The 5,216-nt window shown below is 37.9% G+C and overlaps 1 long non-coding RNA gene across 1 annotated transcript; it reads left to right on the top strand.

Moving 5' to 3' along the window:
- On the top strand, nt 835–5,216 carry LOC109832448. Its single transcript, XR_002244776.1, has 3 exons — nt 835–1,009; nt 1,526–1,600; nt 5,066–5,216. It is a non-coding gene; the product is annotated as an uncharacterized LOC109832448 (long non-coding RNA).

Raw genomic sequence — 5,216 nt, 5'->3', positions numbered from 1 at the left:
GTTTATACTCTTATACTTATCGGAGTGTCGAGGAACAGTTTATACTCTTGTACTCTTTGGAGTATCGCCGTTCTCAATTGGCTTACCCCAGCGTTATAACGCCGGCTTCAACCAGGGTCTGAATGTAATTCTTGAGAGCAAGGCAATCCTTGGTGTGATGAGCAACACTTCTGTGGTATGCACAGTACCTTGGATCGGCAGAATCTTCAGCTTCCTCCTGGTTCATGATGGGTGGGAGCTTGATTTTGTTGTTTTCGAGAAGGGTCTCGAAGATGGCGGGAACGTCCTCATCTTCGAATGAGTACTCGTCCGAATTCTCCTGCTGTTCCCAGGACTGCTGTTGTGACGTTTGATCATCGTCAACAACCGTTGCAGGTGCGTCCTCTTCATCATGAGGTACGAAATCCGAATCCGGAGGGTTGACCATCAGTTGGCTCTTCTCGGCTTTCTTCCTTTTGAGGAAGCGTTCGGCCTGCTCTCCGCGTACCTTCAACTCTTTCCAGGTATTGAGCGGCTCTATTCCCATCACGTCCAAGATATTAATGGACAAGTTGTTCTGACAAGTCTGCAAGAGGAATTCCTCCGTGACGGGATCCCTGCAGTTCATCGCCTGATTGCGGAAGCGCTTGATGAAGGTATCCACCGACTCTCCGACTTTCTGTTAACGTGCTTTCCAGGTCCTCCCAGCTGTTGATGCTTCCGGGTTTGAGACGGCGGTACCAATCGAAGGCAGGCCCGCGAAGGGTGCCAACGAATGACCGAACCATCAGAGGCTCGTTGCCCGAAATCGTGCCCAAGTGGGACTTGAAGTAGATTATATGCTGAGAAAATCTTCTTCTAGCATTTGTCTTTGAGAAATTCATTCCAATATTTTTCTTCCCATTCCTTCTAAAATCTACGGAAATTCAAAATTTTGTTAAGTCACCCTTTTTGTTTTTGACAGGATCAAGATAAGCTGATAAGTAACCTTAAAACCATTCAAGATTACCTTTGTTCCTTTGAGGCACAGGTGAGCTTGTATCTTTTCAACTCTTGTTTGTACTAAGTGAAACACTTACATAGTGGGAAATGATGTTTAATTAATTTTTTTGGTGAAAGTGTTTATGTAATGAGCAATGTTTATGTAGTGAGCAATCTGCATCAATATCTCATCTGATTATTAAACTTTATTACTTGTTTCACAAGAGATTTGAAGTCATATCTAGTCGGAATTGGGAAGTGGCATTTATGCACGGTCTTGCAGGAGTTGGGAAGAGTTTTTTCTAGTTTCTTTCTCATCTAATTTACTTTTTCCCTAAATTTCTTTTAGCAGAATAAGCGAATATATAACCTACTGTACTTTCCCTTAACCTTTTTGGCAACAAAGACATCTTTAGATGAATTGCACAATATGTTACTAGGTGTCCATAATCTTCAACAGGATTGAGCTTTTCTCTTGTTACTATGATAATATATTATCTTAAAAACTATATACTAAAGCATGATGACATTTCTAGTGTAATATATCTATGGAAATGCTATTCAGGGGTTGACAATAGTGAACATTTCTGCAACGACATTTCCTCAAACATTGGATTGGCTCCACGGTTATCTTCTTCAGGTATGATGTATACCTAAGATTTGCTCCAACTAGTATCCATATATTTTTTTAATTTTTCTTTTGCATTTTTCCCCACTTGTGGCCATACTGTAGCACTAAAATCTGAAGTTGCATCCTCTGGGGGCTGACTTTATTTTATGAAGTTTGAGAATTAGGCTACGTTTGTTTTTTATTCCGCGACTAGTGGGTATTTGTTCTCCGGACTATAGTCCTTGGACTAGGTTATCCTAGGACTATTTTAGTCTAATCCAATGTTTGTTTTCATGCGGACTAACAGTCAGACTAGCTTAAAATAGTCTAAACTAGTGTTTGTTTTTAATGCTCCTATAATTGTTTGAACTATGGCATAACCAAATGACATTTCACACTGAAGTCAATAATATGGTATTAATCCGTATGTTTTGACAAACAATTCGAAGTTGAGAGCTTGTCTAAAATAGACATTTTTATCCTCAAGACGACTAATATATTTCTTGCATATCTGCATAGAAATTGAAACTCCAAATATAATCTTAACAATAGATGTTTATTTATTTATTTATTTTTTGTATAACCCAAGCCAGAATCTATGTTAGTTCTTCTTTTAACATGTAACTTGCATACATATATACATACATATACGTGTGTGTGCGCGTGTGTGTGTCTGTGTGTGTAGGGCAAATAAGCAGCATATGAGATGTGTAGTGTAGGCCAACAGGTGCAAGCTTGTACACATCTAACTAATTCATAGAGGCAGTGGACAAAGAAACATCACGGAAGTGCGCAGGAAAATTTTGTGAAAGAAAAAGTGGCAGAAAGATTTCATAGAGAATGAAGCTGGAAAAATAAATAAATGACTGATTTAATAAAATCATAGGAAAATCTAGAAAATTAAGTCATAAAATCTTAATTCCCCTAAATGATTAATACCCAGATTGTAGGGGGGGTTGGTGGGTGGGTTTAGTTTAGTCTCCTTTTTGGGTATTAATCAATCCGTCTTTTCAAATAGCCCAATCCGAATAAAAAAACAAGCACGAATTAAAATGGTGGGTCTGAACTATTTTAAAATAGTACCCTCACTATTAAAAAAAAACGTGTCCTTATAGTTGTGCTCACTTGTGGTCAGTCAATTGCATGATCTAATATCTTTGCTCTGGTACCATGTTAGTTATTAGTTACATTCTCCTAGTTGTCTTCTGCTACTTACAAATTGAGGACGTATATCTATATAGATTATTATTCATGTCCCTGCTCACACTTGCATTTACATGCGGATATACATGCATAGAAGTATACTCTCATATTCCTCAATCCAACTTCAGCTTCAGACTACAGACCTATTTCTTGTTGTAATGTAATATACAAGATTATTACCAAGGTCATTGCAAACAGAATCCAAAAAATCATGGGTTTCTTGATAAATGATGCCCAAAGTGCTTTCGTCAAAGGGAGGCTTATCTCAAGCAACTTTCTCCTAGCCCATGAACTAATCAAGCACTATGGAAGAAAGCACAATTCACCTAGAGCTATTATAAGTGTGGATCTTAGAAAGGCCTTTGATACTATAAATTGGGATTTCATCAAATCTATGCTAGTTGGTTTGGGTTCCCCTGCAAACATGATTGGCTGGATTTGGGAATGCATCACCACTCCTAAATTTTCCCTATCTTTAAATGGAGTGTTACATGGCTACTTTCATGGAGCTAGGGGGCTAAGGCAGGGGATCCATTATCTCCTTATCTATTTGTGTTAGGCATGGAATATTTGTCAAGGAGGTTATCTCTACTTAAAGATGACAGAATGTTTAAGTTCCATCCAAATTGCTCTAGATTGAAGATAACACATCTAATTTTTGCCGATGACATGTTATTGTTTGGCAAGGCTGATTTTAACTCCATCACAAAGTTACAAGCATGCTTACAGGAGTTCTGTCAAGTCTCAGGCTTAGATGTCAATCTTTGTAAATGCTCAATCTATCTGAGTGGTGTTGATGATAGCTTGAAGACTCAGTTCTGCACTCTTCTGGGCTTTATGGAGGGATCCTTGCCTATGAAATATTTGGGATTGCCATTAACAACAAAAAGGTTATCTCATCTTGAGTGCTCTTCCCTTATTAGCAAAATTACTGATCAATTCCATAACTGGCAGCAAAATAGGAAGCTATCCTATGCGGGGAGAATCCAGCTGATTAAAACTGTTATTTTTGGGATTCAATCTTTTTTGGTTAGCAATTATATATTGCCGATAAAAGTTCTTGAAAGAATTGATAAGCTTTGCTCCTCTTTCCTTTGGGGTCAAAAAATCCATCTGATCTCCTGGAGTACAGTTTGTTTAGGGAGGATGCAAGGTGGCTTAGGCCTTTTTTCGGCAAAGGAGTGGAACAATGCAGCAGCAGTTAAACTCCTTTGGATGATACATCAGAAAAAAGACCTGTTATGGATCAAATGGGTGCACGGTCACTACTTACAACACTCAAATATTTGGCAAGTTCAACATAGGGACAATGATTCTTGGATGTGGAAACAACTCCTCAAAGTTAGAAATATGTTGATAGCTAAATTTGGTAATGCTGAAGTATTGATGAGTTCACTGGATGCCTGTTGCGTCAATGGAAAAATCAATATGACAGAAATCTACAATGCCCTGTATCAACCAAATATCTCAGCAGAATGGGCAGAAACTACTTGGGGGAGATTGAACTACCCTAAACATTCATTCATCCTCTGGTTAGTCAATCATTCAAGGCTCCTTACCCAGGAGAGATTGTGTAGACTGAGATTATTAGATGTAAATCTATGTGTTCTATGTTCCAGCCAGTCTAAAAATTGCAGGCATCTATTCTTCGAATGCCAATACTCAGCTGCTGTTTGGAACATGATGATGGACTGGTTAAGATTCACTTGGAGAACTTGTAACTGGTACTTGCTCATCCATTGGTACTCTCACAACTTGAGAGGTAAGAATTTTAAGAAGAACCTGAAGAGAATGGCTCTTGCTGCTGCTGTCTATTCTATTTGGCAAGAGAGGAATAGCAGAATTTTTCAAGGGAAAGCTAGGGAGCCTGCTGATCTCTTTCGAGCAATTAAGTACTCCATTTATTCCAAAATTCTAAATGAAGATATACCTGTACATATGAAGGAAGAACTTGTGAAGTTGTAGTGTCTTTTTTTTTTTTTTGGTTACCAGGTCAAGTTCTGGCCGCCTGGTTCTTGATGTACAAATTTTCTATATTTGACTGATGAATAAAACTTTATTTCATTGATAAAAAAAAAGTATACTCTCATATGCACAAGCATAACCCAACATACACTTAAAGAACAACGTGTTTGATTATTTCTAACATTTGAGGGTAATATACCAATATCCTTTATAGTTCATATTTTATAGATTTGATACTATGTCATCTGGCTTAGTCGTGGTGAGTTAGTGATAGATTTGATGAAATCTTCAAAGCATTATTAATATGTGAATTCTTTCAACTTTCAGTGCATCGAGCATGGTGTTTCTGCTGCTACTCCCAATATTGGCAATCCCTCAAAAGTGGAATTGGGTAGTAAAAGTGAATAATTCTCGTCTCAGCCATGACGTAAATTTGAAAAATAGTGTTGTAGATTGAGATTTGACAGGTAAAACTAAA

Source organism: Asparagus officinalis, chromosome 3, assembly GCF_001876935.1.
Source record: "Asparagus officinalis chromosome 3, Aspof.V1, whole genome shotgun sequence".
Lineage (NCBI taxonomy): Eukaryota > Viridiplantae > Streptophyta > Magnoliopsida > Asparagales > Asparagaceae > Asparagus > Asparagus officinalis.
The sequence above is the reverse complement of the archived record's forward strand: the minus strand, read 5'-3'. Positions and strand labels throughout refer to the sequence as shown.